The following is a 20,307-nucleotide window of genomic DNA, read 5'->3' as shown; positions in this document are numbered from 1 at the left end:
AAATGGATCGCCCTGGGAGGTCGTAGGGTTTCCCCCGCTGGCAGTTCTTGTGAAGAAGCGAGGAGCTCCGCAGGGACTGCCCCGGGGCGTGTGGGTGGGCTGGGTTAGGGAGATGGGAATAGCGGTGCTGGGACAGCTGAGCCGAACCGTGCTGCTGCGAGTGGAGATGCCGTATTTCAGCAAGATGGCATTAAGAGAATTTTAATCCTCTTTTTGAAAACATAGAAGTGCTGCTGCTTTACTGGGTGGGGGAGTTGTTTTTTTTTCATGTCATGATTCACCCACAGTGCAGGATGAAAGAAGATCCGCTGCTGTCCCCCAGAGCTGCACGGAGCAGTGACGTGGTCCTACCTGTGATAACCAGGGCTGTGCTGGGCGAGGGATGGGCTGGGCACGTGTCAGGGCTGTGGTGCTTTCTGGAACGACACTTAAGCAGTCCCCAAGTCTCATTGTCAGAGGTTTTCCTATAGGTAGAAATTCAACATGCAATGATAATCTTTTTTTTTGTTTTTAACATGCTCATATAAATGCATATAAATAAATGCATTGATTCTGTTAGCTCAGAACTATTCATTCTGGAGCAGAAAACAATTGCAAACCAATGGTTTTTGGCGTTGCTTTGCTTTGGATGTGGAAATCTTTGGATGCTGCAGCTATGCAAAACACCAGGACAGACGTGGGACGCATCCTGACGCCCCCGGCTGCCAGCAGAGCGGTGCCGGTCCCATCGCACCGCAGCTGGCCAGGGCTGGCCGGGAAGCACCTGCAGCCGGCGGAGGGCTCGCGATGCTCCAGAGGGTGGCTCAGCTGTGACAGTTTGTCCCTCTACATCCTTTTCCTTTCAGTGCAGTCTTCTGGACGCACTTGTATGATAAGTTTTTGTGACTGCAGATGTGTTTGTTGTTGGAATTTACTCCACTCTGCTCTGTGAGTCTTGCTGTGGTGTTTCCAGGTCTGTTTCACTGGAAATTTCTCTTGCACCATCTAAGCTTGCAAAAACAAACCAGGCATAGCTATTTGGAAAGGTTATTTTGTGAGCTGTTTTTTCTGTATTTTCCAAACATATATTGCCAACAGTAAGACGAAAGTGATGGAAAGGTGCTTTGGGTGAAAGTGTGACCCAGGAACAGTAAAAGTTCCATTTCCTCTCTGGCTCTGTGCAAACCAGCAAAGCACGTTGGTATCATGAAACGTTCTCAAATGTTTTCTGTTCTCAGTTTTATTTCTTCCTTATCTACTAGTACAATTCCGTAGGCTTGCTCATTGATAAGCAGATAAGAACTCCTATCGAAGATTAAGAAAATAAACTTGATTTTTGATTGTTCCCATCGCTTGCCAGCGTTGTCTCAATGTGTGTGTACAGGAAAAAGTTCTCTGGGGTCAACAAGTCTAATGATTTTGTTGGTAGTAACAGAATGCCCCTTAAGACAATGCCACTAAGACATAATGCCCCTTAGTTATGAAGGGCAACATCATATACTTAATTTAATACCACGTTAGCCGTTCTCTCCTTTCAGTTATCTACAGGAAGACTAAATAAAAATAGCTTAAAGAAACATGCCACAAAAATATTTTTTTTAAAAAAAAAAAGCATTAGGGAAGAACTATTTCAAGCTCTATTTTTAGGTCCCTAAAACTTGAGACTCATGTTTTTTTTCCCACCACATAGGCTTTTGTTTTGTTGTTGTTTTTAAATCATTTCTGTTTACTTTCATAACCAGAAAAATTGTTGCCTTGGAGTAATATATTTTTAAGGATAGTTAAACTCAGGAAGTTTGGGGGGATTGTGTTATTTATAGTCCATCACTTCATACCAAGGTTCTTACCTAAGGATTTCTTTGTATCTGATTAATTTTGTTTCTCTTTAATTTTTTCATTAAACTCTGTGTACTCCCAGTGGGAGCTATACACCTAACTCACTTGGATCTACCTGTGTAGACCGTGAAAACCAAGCTTCTAGCTCACACTGGGGAAAAAATCAAATTATAAATATATTTTTGCTCACCTCACTGGGGCTGTTTTACTAGAAAGCAAGCTCTGTTGAGTATGTCAAAGCCCTTAATCTTCAGGCACCATCTCACAGTTGCTGCTGCTCACTTGCTCGCTTGTCCTTTTTTTTTTCTCCCCTCCTTTGCCAGTTCTCCCCCTCCCCTCTCATTAATGTGACTTGTATTCAGAGTAAATTAAGGAAACACAAGGGAAATGCATATGTTTTCAGAGGCTGGTTCTTCTCTGCTAATGCAGTGTTTGTTGTTGGGTGCTGCCTGGAGTTTGCCTTCATGCAAAACTTCAGCTTTTACTGTTTGTTTTAGGGCTGGCAGGGCACAGTCAGCGAGGTGTGGGTTTTTATGTAGGGGAGAAATGAGGCTTTGCTGCTTGTGACGTGATGCAGGTGGTGCTCATGGGGCTGCTTGGCTTTTTGGCCTCCATCCTCCACATCAATTAGAATTGTGGAATTGTATTGGCTTTCCAATTGCTATTTGGAAAAAGTATTTTACCTTTAGTAAAGTCTTTGAAATGTTTTCCTTCCCTGCCTCCAGCATCTTCGCTTTCTCCATGCCCCTTCTTTCTTCCAGTCCTTCCTTCCAGGTTTCCGCTCTGGGTCCGGAGTTGGAAGCCACAAGGCAGGGCTGGCCCAGTGCTTGGGATGGCTGGAGGAGAGAAAATCTGAAGCACAGGGAGTGAATGAAGCAATGGGAGCGAGCAGCTGGGTAGGCTGGTTGGAAACTCCTGCAGCAGATCTGCTGGTGGAGCGGCGCTCCTCGTCCACCTGCAGCAGGACCCCCAGGGCTTCCCGCTGCCTCCCATCTCTCGTGTGCTTCGTTGCCATTGTCCAGCTGATCCTTGCATCAGGACAGGACTCCCGAAGAAGGAGATGAAAACTTGTTTAGGAAGAGTCATAGTCATCCTTTTCATTTCATATGGGTGATGATCTGGAACGTTACACAATCTGAATTTTGATGGATTGGCAGTGAATGTCAAGGCCCTTCATTCTCCAAACTGCGTTCTAGCTGTTTTTAAGGACACAAAAATGTAAAGATGCGATTACCAAGGGCAGAAGCAGCAGCAAGGATAACCGAGTCAGTTCCTGTTCCATTTCAGGAAAGGAGCCCGGCTCTGCTGGGCTGGGAAGCACCCATAAACTTCCCAACCGAGCTGATTTGTTTTAGCTCTGGATTTATGGGACTTACAGTAAGCAAACCCGAAAGGAAATAGTATAACATCCGGTCCGGAGCATCTCTCTCACACTTGACAGTAAGCGAGTAATGGGAAGGAAGGAGCAGGGCTGCCCACGGGCAGGGTTGTGTGCCCGGGGCTAGGAGCGCCCCGGGACACGGCTGTGGTCGCTCCCCGTGCCGACCGCGGCCCTGGCTCTGGGGCCTTAAAAGGGAACACATTTCTTGTCAAAATACGGCTGCCAAGCCCGGCGGATTTCTGGGAAAAATGTCCGGTAATGGCTGATGCAGCCTTGGGATGCTGTACAGATTAAGAGTGTAAACATTTACTTGCTCTAACTAGAGTTGTTCGCTCTTTGGAGCCCGTAGGGCAGGAGGATGTAATGCTGCCGACTCATGGACGGTCACTGCGTAGCGGTGTAAAGCTGAGGTTTAAAGGTCAAAATTGATGTTTTTTTTTTTTTTTTTTTTTAAAAAATTTGTTATTTTATCATGATGGACATAGCAAACAGGTCCATTTTTTTTTAAAGGTGCATCCTTGAAGTAAAAATCGCTTTTAGATAAAAAGTAGCCTTTTTTTTTTTCTCTCATCATTTAATTTGAATTGTTTTATAGTAACACTATTCCCTTATTGCTCGGTTTAAATATCTATAAGCTCTTTAAATGATGCAAGAAAGCGATCTGTTGGCATATAATGCAAACTGAGCGAGTGGAAAAGTAAATATTTAAGGCTGACATATTGAAGTATAAATAGCGGTCACTGTGTGTAATGTCTTAATTGTAAAAATATTTCTAGAGGTCTGCTAGTATGCACCGCTGCCCGTCCGATGGCGATGTTTTCGAGAAGCTGCGTTTATATTTTGGAAAGTCTGCCTAAGGCTGCTCGAGGACACTCCTTTGCCAGCGCCGTGCCGCCGGGTGCGTGGCAATACCCAGCCGGCGGGCGGAGAAACTTCTCTGAGGTTTGTCCCTGCCCCAGCCTGGCTGTGGAGCTGTCTAATCCCAAAGTGAGGAACACGGCTCCTCGAATGCCGGCATCGAGGCAACGCAAGGCTTGGCCGTGCCATGGGGAGTTGGAGGCCCTGTGGAGGTGCGGCGCTGGGAGAGGCCTGGGCTGATGCTGCTGCTTGCCACAGATGTCTTACCGGGCTGGAGCAGGGTTTTCTCCGTCTTCAGAACATGGTTTTTAGCTCTTGAGGTGTGCAAGGACAGGGCTTTGTACCTGAAGAGCCCCACTGTGCGCCTCAGCTGGGGATGCAATGGAGAGCTCGCCTCTCTGTTCCCTTCCCGTGGGCTCCCGGTAGGTCATGGCTGTGGCTCGAGGCTTATGCACCGAGCAGGAGCCCCGTAAGCTGTCTGTGCCCTGTCCTTGTTGCCAGGCCTGGCTGGCTTCCCTATGGGCAGGAGGGCCGGGAGGTGGGAGCTGTTCGCATGCCTTGACGTTGTACGACAGCTGCCCTCCGCTCGAAGCTGAGCCAACCTGACATTTGTACTTAATGCTTAACGTGTCTTACTTTAGAAGTAACATTAAAGGGAGGCGTCCCTCTCTTGCAAAGAGCCATCGTGGTCACAGGTAACGTTAGTCTGGAATTGCGTTGGTGGTTTTTGCTAAATCTGCTCTGAAATGTTTGTTTTATAGGTAACGTGTTTTGACTGAAAGTTTTGTAGAAGGGAACAACGCGAGAGATCTCGCTTAATTTCAGCTTCCCCATCTCTTAAAAGATGTTTTTTTTAAATGCAGGAATTTGGTCTTGAACTGCAGCGCAGAGCAGGGACACGCCGGGTCCTTTCAGAGCCCTTCCTTACCTTTCTGGCGGGCAGCTTGCTCGGCCAGGTCAGCGTGGCAGGGACACGCAGAGTTACAACCTGCAGTTGTCATCGTCTCCGTAGATGGTGCCGCTCTCTGTGTCAGCTCATACTTTCTCTTGTTTATTCTTTCTATAATGCTGCCTGCTAATACTGAGTCATATTTTTAAGCTGTGGTTTGGAGCTCTCCAGGACCTCGAGCTCAGTGCCGGGGACGCGCTGTGTTGCATTACTTTCTCCAGAAGCAGCCCATATCCAGCCGCTCCCCTCCCAAAACACCTGCAGAGGGTTGACTTTCGGCCACCATTCATAGCAGCCCAGGTACGTCGCTAGTTTTGCAAAGCAGTGCAGGGCAAGGAGGTTTCCTGCTGCTCAGTGGGTCCAGCCACAGCAGAAGGTGGCGAAGGGCAGCCACTTCCCCTTCCCTGCCCCGTTGTCCCAGCGCTGGGAGAGGCGGCCGGGAGCGCCGCGAACACGTGGCCACGTAGTGTCCGTTGTGTTGTTCTTTGACCGAATGGTATCAGTGGTTATTACTCACTGGAAAATAAATAGTTTGGAGAAGCTTTTGTGGCCAAGAAAGGGAAATAACTTTTTTTTTTTTTTTTTTTATAATAATAATTGTGTCAATGTGTACAATAAAACCTGGTTATGCATTTAGCAATAAACGCTTGTTCTGCCAGTGCCATACTTGTGGTCAGGGCATTTTTTATAGTACCCCAATATAAATAATTTATTTAGTGAATTATTATTTTATATGTTAGTTTCTAATCCAATGTATGATTGTATAATAATGGTAATACCTGAGAGCCTTAATGAAAATCAAGAGCATTCTCTTAAGTGCTTTTCAAACATTAAAAAAATCCCTGTGAACTCTGGTTTAAATAAACAAGATAGATGCAACAGAGATACAAGCCACAGCAGAAGTAAATTTGTATTCAAAAAAGATAGGAACGTGCTTAAATATTTTCTTTGAAAAGTTTTTTTAAAAAATACTATCTAATATCCTAAGTGACATATTTAAAAGTCCGAAAGCTTTGTTCGTAATCACCAACTGTGCTGCGCTGATTGTGCAGAACAGGTAATTCCGAGGCTGTCGAACACCTAACAAAGGTCTGACCCTGCTGACTTCCCCTTGCAGGCCTGCCCTCTCCTCCCTTTGATCTGCTCTCTCCCAGACGGGTGCTACTTTCCCGTTTCACTGGCTCAATAACCTTGTTTATTCGCTGCCTAGCAAACAGAACAGCGCATGCACTGAACCCTGGCTGTGGCACTACAGGGCTTGCCACCAGCTCTTTTGCCCTCTGTTTTCTTCCCCACTGAGATTTTTTTTTTCTCTTGTAATTTAATCACTTTTACAGACTGCTTCTCTGGGTTAGGCTGTTTGCATCCTTCAGTGCACGTGGCTGTTCAGAAATGAGCTATTCAAACCCATGCAGATAGCTTTAGTAAGCCGTACTTGTATATCCCATTTTACATTTTGTTGCAGTGCATAAATCCTATCAGAAATTGATTAGGAATGCTCTTCTGGGAGGCGAGACATGGCACAGTTAGGTCTTTGCAGGCGCCTGCTTGATGCTCATTTCCTTTCTTTTGCCAAAAAAAATTAAATTGTCTTGGCCAAAGCAAAGACCATCTTTCAGGTGTTGAATGCTGGAGTAATGTACATAGTACGGTTGTATCTTGCTCACACTGATCATTTCATGGCTCTGACTCCATTTGTTCTGGTTTTGTTTGGCTTTTTGCTTTTAACAACTGTTCTGGAAGCACCTCGCATAGGTAAGATAGTAGGCTGGTATATTTTTAGTGCAACAGCTAAAAACCAGGATGACGGACAATAAAGCAGTGTGTGTGCCGCTGTTCTGGCAAGAGTGGCTGATGGATGCTGCCCTAAGCACAGAGCTCCCAAAGCACTGGTGTGCTTCGTGGCGCGGGGATCGCTGATTCGACTTCGTGAGCAGTACATTCCTCTGTCTTTAGCAGCGGTAGCTCCAGTGCATGTAGGTGTATTTTGGAAGCTTTAATACCAACAGCTTTTATAGGTTGTGTGTAGTTAATTCATATCCCTCAGTGATATCTTGAGCCAATGCTGCATTTCTTCTATTTCCCGAGCAATGCAGTGTGCTAATTTACGATGCAGTTGCGTTCAGTTTGCATCTTAATTTTATGTGTGTGTCACTTAACAACAGATGCTTTGTGGAGTAGAGGCTCCTATAATTAGATTTGGCATATGTTCTCACGATAGGTGAAATAGTTTGCATGCTTCTAGAATAAATATTTTCTGCTGTCCGTATTTATAATAATGGTAAACAATTGACCACGTTCGCTCCGCGCTACATGTTTAGCGTGAGCTGTGGCTTTTGGAACAGGTACCCTTGTGGTTCCAAAATACGGAGTCCTTCCTAATGGCATTTTTGTTGTTGTTTTAATACTCCAAAAAAGGGAATGATCAAAGTGCAGTCTGTTCTTTCCTGCCCTTCTAGATATACAAAACAGCTGCAAAGCACAATCAACTATTGTAGTGATATGTGCCCGAGGTCTATAAATAGACGTAAAGCTTCGAGCTTGAACTGCGCTGCTGGAGAGGCCAGGGGATTTTTGCCTGGGGTTACTAAACATTCCCTCGCTTGTTTGTGGTTTAGAACCGTAATTTCCTAGGCTGCTATATTCCAATTAAACCTGAATTCAAAATGACTTTACCATGAAGGCTTTACATGATTTCATTGTTTGCAGTTTTCTCATTCCATGATGGTTTTCAACCTCTTTATTTTTTTTCCTTGCAAAATCCTTATGCATTACAAATTTCTAAAGGAAAACAAGTGAAGTACAAGACTTTTTTTTTCTTTTTACCAACAAAATATTGCTGTGATAGGTGCACTTTATGGGAAATTTATGGAGGTATGCATGAAGAGTGAGAATCTGAATATTGTTTCATTGAATTGTGGTCTGGGCTCTCCTTCAACCTGGAAGTGTGCAGTGTGGTGCTAGATAAGGGCTTCATGTTCTTTTGAACTGGAAAGTAGGCAGCTGCTTCAAGTACACCCTGCCGAACTGTGAAAAAGAGTAATAAAATCTGCATAGCAGATCCCGAGCTGCAAGAGCTGTTCCCAGATTTTTGAATTTGATGTGCTGCGTACTTTTTATTCATCGTGTTAACTGGTATTGGAATAGTTGCTGAGAATGTGAGAGCTAGGGACTTCCAAGACGATGAGAGAAAAATTAGTGTATTTGGCAGGAGTAAGGTGTTGGAGATAATTTGGGTTTTGAGTATCCAGGATGTGGTTGAAACTGCTTCAGGCAGAGTTGAAGGAGGCTCTAAATTGCTCGTTGGCTTTCCGCTCGCTCTCCTCCTGAGCAAACGATTGGTTCCCGTTGCTCTTCAACAATACTAGCACCCAGCATTGTTAGTAGTGCTGTCCTGCTTTAAATTAAAGTGAGAGGAGTGATAAAAATAACTGCTTTAGCATTTTGAATCGCTACTTTTCACATGTAACCTTCGTGCTTCGAGTCAGATGAACCAGTTCATCTCAAGTCTGTGTTATTTCAGTGACATGACTTGAAATCCAGATAATCGCTGCTTATCAGGAGCAACGTGGAAGGACCTGCTCCGTGTAGGCAACTCACTGAAGGTCTTTCATGAAGCCTTCAGTGCATAAATATAGTTCGATATATGCGGTCTGCGTTTTCCAAGGACATGCGAGGTTACGGTAGAAGTTCCCCAGCCAGAGAGTGGAGTGGGATGATGATAAACAGTGTTGTTTCTGAAGAAATAGCAATAAATCCTTGAAGGAAACAGGTTGAAATCTCAACTGGAAAAGCTGTTTGAGAACGTACAGGCCTGCAGAGTTCCTTGCAGCAGCCAGCCCTTGACAGGAGGCAGCGGTGTGTGTGTGAGGCTGCTGTTCTGGAACAGGCGATGGCTCCGGGGTGGTGTTCGCCCATGGTTTGTGTCAGACAGAGATTTACCTGAACGGAGAAAGTTTGTCTACTGGAAGCTGTCCTGGTGTGGCCTTTCTTGGTGAAGGTTGGGACATGAAGAGGGCTTATTAAACTGAAGAACACCGGGAAAATTCCTCTGCTTCCTCTGGTGTGTCCATGAAAACCTAAAGCAAGCAGGCCCAGGCACACAGCTGATCTTTACAACAAAGAGGACTGTTCCTATAACTTTCCATGTGGCAGTCCTTAGGTTTCACAGAGCAGCAGAGGTCAAAAGGAGCCTCAGAAGGTGCCTTGGCCAGGCTCCTGCTCAGACGTGGGAGCTCAGGCCCTTGTCCAGCTGTTTGGGAATCTCTCTGAGGACGGAGACCCCACAGCCTCTCTGGTCTCTCTTTTTTGCACTCCACGGTGAAACTTTCTCCAGTATTTTGCCTCTCAGCTTCCACCAACCAGACCATCCCTATAGCTTGGCAGAGCAGGCAGGGGCAAGCGCCTTCCTTTGGAGAGGCTGAGGGGAGAAATCAGCCTCCTGGCCCCTTCCTGCAGGCTGTGTAGATGCACGGAGGATCTTAGCTGTTTTGAAAGGATTTGGACTCTGCCTTGGTATTTATTTTGGTGCAGTAATTCCTGCAACCCGGTTCCTTGCTCAGGAGGCTGAAGAGTGTGATTGAGGGGCTGCTCTCAGCAGCGCTGCCACGAGCACGACAGGAACCATTTCTCTCTGCTGCCCTGACCTGCAGCGCAGCGTGCGGGGACGCTGACCGCCGGGCGGGCTGAGATGCACCAGCACCACCAGCAGCACCAGCAGCAGCACCAGCAGCACCAGTACCACCAGCAGCAGCGCTGCAGGTGCTCGAGGAGCCGTGAGCACGTGGAAAGGGGCCCACAGCACGTGAAGGTGTTGAAGAGCGTTTGGGGAGGTTGGTGGACGTGGTGGTTTGGACTGGGAGAGGATGTTCCCCTCCGAGTAGGTTTTCTCGGAGAAGCGGACGTGAGCCGAAGCACTGGGAAGGGTCGGTTTCTCAGGGCAGTTGCTGTAGTGCAGGCTCCTCTCTTTTGGGATCACTGGGCTCCAGCGTCCTTGCATAGCATTTTTAGTGCATCCGGCAAAAATAGATGTACTTCAGTACCCAGTGTCTTTATTTATTTGCTTTTGAGAGCAATAGCTATTGCGTGTCTTCCCGAGACGCTGTTTTTTTCCATGAGATCGTATTTGGTTTCTGATGTTGTTCGGGGCCCCTCGGCTGAACTCCTGCAGTCACCTTGTTGTCTCGAACAGAGCGTGGCTATTGTGCTGGTCCTTGCAGCAGTTCTCTGCTAGAGCTGGCAAATGTTTTCCTGAACTCGCTGTACCCTCCGGTAGATAAAATGGCAATCTAAAAGCAACACAGGCTTCCCACCAAAAGATTAATTTTTTTTTTATTATTATTATTATTTTTTTTTCCAGCTATGTGTTTTTTTCCAGGCTTCTTTGCTTGCTGGTTTGCCTCCTAGAGAATGAGCAGCTACTCTGGAGGTGTGCACCATGCAGCTCCAGCTGAAAAGACAAATGCCTTGCTTGTGCTTTGGTGCTAATGGGAGAGCAGACTTGAAATAATCCATTTCCCTCTAAAGTAAACAACTTTTTATGCTTCTGACATAAAAGATGAAAAGCACACCTCCTTTCAAAACCAGAGCTTGCTCCTTAAGATTCTGGCAGCTTCATGAATTAAAATATAATAATAAATATATATATATATATATGCTTCAGATGAGAAATTCTTTTAAACAAAACACTATTTGATCTCCATATTCTATATATCCTTCATACTCTACAAACAGGACATCCAGTTGTTGTGTAATACCTTCAGTAGATGGCTATGACTCAGTGGAGCCCTCCAGTAACTATTAGAAAAGTATTTCCTTTCTCAGCTCTAAGTTTATATACTCCTGTTCCCGTTTCCCAAGTGAACTCTGGCATGAAATACCAGCGGCCTGGATCAATGAGAAATTAAAATGTTCTTTTTTGGACTAGGCAGCTGGGGAAAAAAAGGCATCAATTGATGGGGTAGCTCCAAAAACTTAGTCTAAGGTTGGACTCGGTGCTGTGCAAGGCAATGCTGTTTGTTCTGAAGCCTTGTTTGAGGGTCTCGCAGCCCGGGGAAGCGTGGTGAGCAGCATATCGCGTGTGGGGCCAAGCACGCCACCCGCGGGGCTCTTCTGTCCTGCGGGGATCATGGCTCCGTGCTGGGGGGCCATGAGATCTGCTTCAGAAATCAGCAGCTGCGTGGTGCAAGTAGCTTTCTCTTGCACGTTTCGGCATGACTTCGGGTTTTGCTGCCGAGGAGATGGTGGTTATATAAGCTCCAGTGGAAGACTGCTACATTAGCAATGCATAGCTGGATGCTCGCATACATCTTAATATATTTAGAGTCCTGATTTTCCTGGTATTTCTAAGACATCCTACGATGATGCTTTTTAGGGGAGAAAAATCTCTCTCCTCTACATGCTGCCCAAGCACTGACATGCCTTCCTGTGTATTAAAAATGATTTATTTTTTCAAAGTATTTGTGTAATTTTAACTTTTCAGTGATTAAACCTTGATTGAACATGTTTAACAAAGCTTGATAGATTTAATGGTTTGAGAAGAGACTCTTTTATTTTGACATAAAGTTCTTCCATAATTTTCATATTGCTGGTTAAGAAATAAGAGTGTGCAGGAACAAATAGATGGGAAGAAGTGCAGTCAGAAATCCACCCAGGAGGAAGGTAAAATGCCAACAAAGTGTAGAGATCTCACTGTAGACAAAAATGAGGAGGCATAGACCTGTGTGATTGAGGTTTTAATGCCAGAGATAGGCAGAGATGGGGGATATATGTCCCAAGCCTCCTACACACTATCCTCGATGCTGTGCACTCTGTATAAAATCATTTTATGATATTGGTGTCTTTAATTTCATAATGTCAATTCTTTAATTTCAGTTTCCTTGAAGGAAGACATGCAAACTGAAGGGAGATTTACCACCTTGCTGTATTCTGGATGTGCATCCACTTCTAAAACAAGAGATTAGACTGCTTATCTCAAGGAGATGCTAAAAAGTGTCAGTGGTTGGTTATAAAATTCTCCCTTTACATAAAATGGTATATACGAGTGTGAAGGTAACGAAAAGCATTCTCTCCTTCTTGTTCCGACAAGCTCATAGTGTTTCTTAGATTAGATATCTTTGCAAAAAAAGAAAAAAAAAAAAAAAAAAGAATTGCTTGTTATCAATTGAAAAAAAAAAGCTTTTTAAGATGAGTAAGCTAAACCACTGTGATTCATCATGTTTCTCAGAAGCCCTGATCCCTAACCTCAGGGAGAGAGTAATCCCACAAAATACCTCACTCTTCATTGAGGAATTTTGTTTTTGAATGCCTGGATCTTCAAATAAAACAGGAACGACTCCGTCGGGCGGGTGATTCAGTAGCACAGCACTGGCCCAGAGCTGCCAGAAATCCAGCCGGGGGCTGCTCCCCCCATCCCCACAGATCCCAGGGCTCTTTGCACAGGCACCTGGCAGGGCTGCTTGCTTGGTGTCTGCTGTCGTTCCCCGCGCAGAGGGGCTGGAAGAAGAGAACAGACTTCTGCGCCGCGTGTGCTGAGCTCGTGTTCAACACTCTGCTTGCAGGCGCCGGGCTCTACAGGGAGGGAGGGCGACGCAGGAATTTACGTGCGCTAAAATAGGCTTTTGTAACAGAAGCTTTCTGTCAGTAAGCCTGTTACGTAGTAGCATGCAACTACAAAGAAAGCTTCCGCATGAAAATAATAAGTTAATTTAGCTGAATATTCATCTTTTTCAAGTCATGGCTTAGTTTTATGGAACGCTTGTTTCATATGAAATCACATCAGAATTTTTGAATAAGGTAAAAGCAATTGCTTAAGTCTTGCACCAAGCTAACCTTGCAAAATAAGAATAATATGACTGAATGTCAGGAGGGCAAGGGTACCGTCAAAGAACATGCTCGGGAGCTGGGCGTACTGCTTATTGCAGGCCCTTAGTTTTATCCATAAATGATTCCTGAATGTGATGTCGTGCACAAAGGTCAGGTTTAGCTTGCTTTAATGAATCACTCTGAATAGGCACATATATCTTTCTTTCCCAAACATGAAGTATTTGGCCTATCTTGGATTTTCTCTCTTACACCAGTTTTTCAAGACTTTACCCAGGTGGTTAGCTACCTTGCGTGCCAGTGTAGCACAAACATTATTTAGATGGAATTTTTTGAAGAGATGCTTTTTCGTAAGAGCTAGGAGACTAAATTGGTTCACCAGTAGATTAGCTAGGGGAGATAGTGGGCCACTTTCTTGTGGTTTTGCTTTTTGAGAGGCGACGAGTCTCCTTGGCGAGCTATCTATTTATACCAGCTCAGAGCCCACTGATTTTCACCCCGGTTGTTTTTGCATTCCAGACACATTCCTGTACTCCCCAGTAATAACTTCTAGCCTGAGGGAAGTTTGAAATGTAATCAGCTAATTATTAGCACGAAGTCTGAGAATGTTTTTGCAAAGGATGAAACCGTCATCCTTTGGGTGATACGGGGCATGAGCAGCCGGTGGAGCTGGCTGCGGCGTGAAGCAGGCTGCCAGGCTTGGTCTGAATGCAGACTGGTGGGCAATCGGTGAAATATCCAAACCTCGGAACAACAGAAGTGCTAATTTCACCCATTTTGTGCCACTTGGAAGACTTGTACTTACCTGTCAGCCAGTAGCGGTGGTAATTTTTTGGTATTAAGATTGGATGTGAGCATCAGTAGTGGGCAGAGGCTTGTCGAGGGCGCACTCATTTCAAACAGTGACAAGGAGAAGGAAACGGTCAGCAAACTTGTGTTTGGAGAATGAGCATTTGACTGTATTTTATTTGTTTTTAGCATCATTCGTAATGGGTAGATTTAGTGAAGAGATGTAATGATAATCAAGAGTTCATTGAGTAACCAGTGACAAATCTCAAGCTAAATTTAATCAGGTGTGTTTGGACATATGAAAGAATTTGCTACATATGTGCTATATTTTTTACATATCTTTCATCTAAATTATGATTTGGATCATGCTACATTATGTGGTGAAGTACAAGTTCTAAATGGGATAGCGATAAGCACTTGTGAGCAATGCACAAGAGCAGAGGTAACAGGGTTTTAAGTCTGTGCACAAGAAACCTGCACCGGCTTGGATGTGTCCTGGCCTGAGCGCGTGGTTCCTGTACATGGCAAGCTTTGACAACAGCCTGGAGACACTCGTCAGCTTCTCATGCGACAGCAGGTTTGTTCTCTGTCCTCGGAGCCAGGAGGGGGTCATCCCGCCCGCCTCGCGTGTCCTCGCCTTGTGGTAAGGGACAAAACTCCGCCGGGAAGCAGCGAGACCGGGGAGGGCAGCAGGGGATGTCCAGGGAGATCCCTCACCATACTGCTGTTCAGCTTTGTGGACTTCTCTGAGTATAGGTACTTGCTGTGCTTGGAGGATCAAAGTGGGTTCTCGGCAGGCTTGGTTTTCTTGCGGAGGGCCCTAACAAGCCTACCTTTTGGGCAGTCTCTGGTTGTCCTGATGTTATACGGGAAAGAATAGAAGGGATTTTGGAAAGGTTTTGACTGTGTGAATAAACATAGCTCTGGAACAATTTCCTTTTATTTTTAACTTTGTTTTGCAGCTTTCAAGTCCTTTATTTTGGGGAGGGCTTGTTAGTATCTCTTAGTTAAAGAAGGGAAATAAGCTGGTTGAAAAGACGATACTCTGCTCGGGAAGACACAACACTCACAATCTCAGAACAGTAGCTCTTCTCAGCACTGGCTCTCAAATGAATCTTTCCTTTGTGCTAGAGGTACTTCATACACCCTGTGGCTGAAGTTTCCCAATTAAATTAAAAGCACAGCCGTATGGTGATGCATGCTTACACGGTGGCTGCATGCAGGGATTTCATCTTCACCACCTTACCCGTGTTTATACAGCTACTATCCATTGTTGTTTTAAAGCACCTCCCGCAGCAGTTTTATTTGCATTAGTTTTATTTTTCACTACTGAATTAGTAACCATTTAAACCTGTTGGCCGTGTAAACAAGCGGTGCATAAGTTATTCATAACAACCTACCTTGAATTACAAATGCCTGTTAGTGTTGCACAAGGCGCAGCGCTGGGGGTGGGATTGTGAAACGAGGGAATCCAGAAGCGCGACGCCGTTCCTGTTTGCCTGGTCCCTGCAGCCCACTCGGACAAAAATCTCACAGGGTTCCGTGGCCCCTCCGCTGCCAGCAGTCTGGGGATGCTTCCTCGGGGAGAAAGAGGGTAAATGATTGCTGTCGGCTCATTGGTCTTAAAAATAAAATGGGAAGATCCATTGAACAAAAGCTTGATCGCAACGCTAATTCTTCAAACTGTGTGTGTAGGCTCTGATGATGGGTGAAAAAAATGGTCATCTTCTTTACTTTGAAACCGGGTGTCGAAATGTATTTAAAAAAACAACTCATATTTCTAATGTAGGAATTATCTGGGATACGCAATTTTACTTCTTCTGATTTGACCCCTTAAGGAAAAATCTTTTATTTTTCTGAGTCTGACTTAGGCTAATCAAGTTAATGAACTTTTACTGAAGGTTACTTCCATGAATGTACTTCAGTGAAAGTTCACAAAGCGTTCTTGTTGTCTGCAGAACGTTTCCCCGTTGCATTCTTTTCAGTGCAGTATTGGAGGTTACTCGCAGGGTGCCGGGATCTTCCCAAAGATGCCTGAGCATGAATAAGCCCGGTGGAGCGAGGCGGGCAGAGCTTTGTAGTGCGCTGCTGTGGGGCAGGGTTTGCCTGTGCCTTCCCACCGCTGCTGGTCTGTGCTTTTGGTAATGGGAAGAGGTGACAAAGATACATAATACTGAGGAAAGGTGAAATGAGAAGGGCCATTCTGACCAATATGTGATGGATATTTAGGAACTTTTGAGTTAGAGCTCTCCTGTATGCATCACTGGATGCCCAAGATGATCTCTTTTCATTTTGACCTAAGCAAAAATGTCAGTACTTAATGTGTGCCTTCAGTATTATTTTATCGATTGCTTGGCAAAGAAATATTTGAAAACTGCTGCTGGCAGTATTGCATCTGTATTTTTTCCCTTTACCTTTTAATTCTATTTTTGTAAACCAAGTTACACATACAGAACCACCAGCTCCTAGCAGGTCTGCTTGCAATTCTTATTTGGTTTAGGTTTCCTTGTCTGCAAGTCCACGGAGAGCGGTGAAGTCGCATGGCTCTTAGTGAGGGCGTAACTAGCCTGTAGGATTGCCCTGCTTTAAATGAAATGCTGATTTAGCACATCGAGCCCAGACTACCTGCGTTATGCAAGAGGGAAGGAATTTGCCTGATTGTAGTCCTGTCAACACACAGAGATTGCAGCAGCGTAACAAAATAGACTGCTAAAATCTTGTTTAAATTGGTGCGTGCTCTTGTCTGGATCCTATTAAAAATATGTCAGTACCAAGGGCCACAATAGCTCACTTTGTTACTGAGTGCCCAAGCAGACTCTGGTTGCATCAGACTATTGTTTTGTACTGGAATCCTTTTGTGCATCGTGCACGCTTGCTATGTTTCATTTCTAAAATATCAGTCAAAAGGATAGGTGAAATTTCTGGTCCTGAGTGCAATTTTCCAGGGTGGAATTTCTAATAAACTTCTAATTGCTTTCAGTCAGGCCATGCCTTTTAGTTTAAAAGAAATCAGTTCCCATCCCCGAGTGCCTGGAGCTGACAGAACTTTTGCTTGGACCCCTCTCTGTTCAGCTTAGGAAATCCTGTCTGCCACGCAGGGCCGGTGCGGCCGTCCCACGGCCCCGAGGTATGCCAGCGTGAGGTGGGCAGGAGGGAACGTAGAGCATGAGACGGCTCTGGCATGCCTGTGGTTGTGCATAATTATCCCGTCTAGAGGGCTGGAATTTACTCGAGAAATCCTTGCCTCTCCACGGATCTCTGCTTTATGAAGCTGTTGTTAAAACGGGTTGCCTGAGGTCCTTGCCTTGGAGGTGGCCTCTCTGCAGCCATCTGATCACTCGTGTCCCTCCACAGCACAACGCAGCTTTAGGTTCGAAACCATTTTGGTGTACTTAATTATGAAACAAAGGGATGTTTGGGAAGTGGATGCTGCGTATCCCCGAGGGATCGTGGCACTCCTCGGGCGGTGGGGAGCGGCAGGACTCCCTGCGTGGGCAGAGGCACAGGGGACGTTTGCAGATGCCAGACCGACAGCTTGGCTGCAGGGGGCTGCAAGGGAGCGCTCGGAGGCTCCCCCCGGCTTGCTGCCTGCCAGCCACAATGTAGTGCAAGGCAGAATGTGGGAGCTCCCAGCTCCCCGGACAAGGTCCTGCCTTTGTAACATGGAGTGCTAGGCAGAAGCAGGGGTTGGATGTTGCCTTAGCCATGTATTTTTGAACTTGCTGGGTTTCCAAGCGGGCTGCTTTCTTAGATTCAATTCCTGCTTCCTTAGTCTTTAGTTATATTTTCAGAAAACAGATTGGGCTGTAGGAGTATGGTAATTTTTGAAGACGTTTCAACCCCCTGAAGACGCTGAGCTCCTGTGTGCTTGGTCGACTCTCACTTTGGCAGCTCTTTGGTTCCAAAATGTCATCATCTCTGCCACGCTCGTTTCTTCCCAGCCATTGAAATTAATGCAGAGGGCAAAGGGATGTCCAATAAGTGTGAAAGATAATGCCAATAACATTGCAGGTGCCTATGAACACACATCGTTGAATCACGGAATTTGTTTTCAAAGAGGTATTACAGAGATTGAATAGGGCAAGTACAAGCCAGGTAGCGTCTTCGCTCCCAAATGACCTACAGCTGCAATTGGGCCCTCTTTTTGCCTTACGTGTAGGAATGCTGTATCTCTCTTAAGTTTTGTGAGGAATCCTTAGGACAGGGATCATCTGGTATCTGCAGCTCGTTAGTGAATTGGCTGGACCTTTGGCTTCCCACATGGAGCACCCAGTTCCCAGGGCAGGACTGAAAAATCCCAAGATTACCCTTTGAACCAAAGCCCTTCTTTCCTCTCAAGGCATCAGACTGTGTGCTGGAGGGAGTAAAACCGATCCAGAAACCAACGGAGCTGCCCAGGAACGGGCCCATCTGCCCTTCGTTTCCAGACCACGGTCAGTGGCACACCGGCACCAAAGCAGTGGAGCAGAAAATAAATGAGAGCAGCCCTAAAGCCCGAGCAGGGACAGTTTATGAACAGGTCCATAAATACACTCCTGAGGCAGCTGTTGCAGCTGGACCAGTGGTTCGAGCTGCTTGCCTTTGCTGGGTCTGCACAGGACTCTTTCCCCTGCTCTGTGCCTCGTTTTGCTGTTCCTCACGCAGGTAGGAGGAAGCTGCAGGGCTCGGGAGGAGGCTGGCCGGCCGGCTGCAGCCTCGTGCCTGCAGCACAGCTCCAATTGCGTACCGTGGCTTTGGGTGCAGGGCTCCCAGCTCCCTGCTGGCAGATGTTGAACACCAAAATTACACACATGTTGTTGATCAGCATATTCCAAGCCCACTGTTGTCTGTTAGCTGATCAAAAGCAAGCGTTTTGCTAAACAAAGGAGGCATAAGAAAAACAGTGGTTTTCCATAATACAGAAGATGCCTCTGGTTTCTCTGGCTCTTTGTAGTCCTTCTTCTGAGATTATGAAGATAGGTTTGGGTTTTTTCTTTCTTTTTTTTTTTTTTTTTTTCCTTGGGGGGTTTGGGGGGAGTTTCTTTTGTATTTCCAGCCTGTAAAGTTCTGTTTCTTATTATCATTGTTTCTGCTTTCCAGAGTCCTATGATAACAAGTAGGCTCATAAATTCCCTTTCTAATTTTAGTCACAGGAAATATTGCTCCATACATTTGAAGTGCTTTTCCAGGTAGGCTTGTTTATTAGAGCCCAGGCATTGGGGGCTCTGCATGTTGTAGCAAAAGAAGCGCCCCGTAGGTTTTTGGGGTGGGAGCTGCTGCAGCCTAACAGCTGGAGTAGGGATTAAACTTAAGGACAAAATATCAGGTCCGGTCCTCCTTCCTTCCTTTCTGATCTTGCCCAAGGAGTGAGAGCGAGCAGTTCTCCTTTCGATGCCGTATCTCATGTTGTTTAAACACAGCCACTGGTGGCTCCTTCAGGAAATCAGATAAACTCCTTGGCACAGCTGGCGGGCTGGGTAGGTAATTGTTTCCACTATGTGAGCATCTCGTAAACTTGCTGGAAAAGCCACTCCTCTTGCAGTTAAAGATCAGGCTAATAACTCCCCATCCTGGGCACGATGCCGTGGAGGAAACTTGTAAGGTTCTGCCTTGGAAGCTCTGCGCCCTCCTTTGTTCAGCACGAGTGAGCAGATGTTTGATCGCCTGCCCGCGCCACGCAGGAAGGTGCTGAGAGCGCTCGCCCTGCGGCCCCGGTGCTCATCCCTGAGAGCTCAGGGCTGGTTCGGGCACTCAAGCAGAAAGAGGTTTTTTGGTTTGGTTTGTTTTGCTCATTTTTCTTTTCCCAGTTGCTGAACTGCTCAATGGCAATTTTTCTCTCTGGGCGATCCAGTTGCAACGTGGCAGCTTCCTTGAAATTCAAAATATACCTAGAGGTCCATACGTGCCTAAATTTCTAAAAACAAAATCCTAAGCAACTTCAGCAAGTTGAGGTGGAGAATTATTGCTAGTGCACAGCGTTTCCGCTCTGAAAGTTCAGTCAACTGAAAGATGTTCTGCGGGGATATCACAAGCCTTCTGATTATCCAGTTTGTATTTGCCAGATGCTGCTGCCCAGCTAAGGACGTTCCTTGGAGCTTTTTCTCCTCTTGTTTCAGTGTGCACAAACGCTTTAATCATGAAATTATGAGAATCTTCAAGAAGAAGAACTCTCAGAAGTTAGTTCTTAAATGCAACAATCTGTTGGCAAATTAAGATTGCAAAATAGGAAAAAAACTATTATTACAGAAGTAACAACCCTTATTTTCGTTTAAAGTTGCACATTTCTTGGCAGTGCATTCAGTTTGGTTACTGGGGCCCTCTTTGAAGATGCCTCAGTTGATTTGCGGTATGTTGGCTGTGCAGCTAGGCAAAGGACTTCCAATTTTGCATTTGCCCATTTCCAGATTGGATCTCTAGTGAAATGCACAGTGAGCTCTGGTTCGTAAGGAGCCTTGAAATTGTAGGGCAACATATTTTATTATATGAGGAAACCTAAAATCGGTCTCGGTTTCCTCTCCCTGGAATGACCGAGGCTGAATACTAGTTTTCTCACTCTCGGATTTTTGGCAAAATAAGAAGATAGGGTGTGGAGAAACCTTTGCATTGTGTTTTTTTTAAAAAAAAAAGAAAGCAAGAGATGATTGATTGTGAAGAAGCATAACCTTGAAAGTGAGTGAATACTGAGCTATGACAAAGGAAGGAGCTAAAGCCAGCT

General features: G+C 45.5%; 1 protein-coding gene and 1 long non-coding RNA gene across 4 annotated transcripts in view; one reads left to right on the top strand and one right to left on the bottom strand.

The window, feature by feature from the left end:
- ADCY9 (adenylate cyclase 9) overlaps positions 1-20,307 on the top strand; it is a 92,404-nt gene that overhangs the window by 28,176 nt on the left and 43,921 nt on the right. The window lies entirely within an intron of this gene.
- Positions 924-12,046, bottom strand: LOC118174601. The gene is made up of 3 exons (XR_004754703.1): positions 11,920-12,046; positions 10,883-10,889; positions 924-937 (listed from the first exon to the last, which is right to left on the bottom strand). It is a non-coding gene; the product is annotated as an uncharacterized LOC118174601 (long non-coding RNA).

Source organism: Oxyura jamaicensis, chromosome 14, assembly GCF_011077185.1.
Source record: "Oxyura jamaicensis isolate SHBP4307 breed ruddy duck chromosome 14, BPBGC_Ojam_1.0, whole genome shotgun sequence".
In the NCBI taxonomy this organism is placed as follows: Eukaryota; Metazoa; Chordata; class Aves; order Anseriformes; family Anatidae; genus Oxyura; species Oxyura jamaicensis.
The sequence above is the reverse complement of the archived record's forward strand: the minus strand, read 5'-3'. Positions and strand labels throughout refer to the sequence as shown.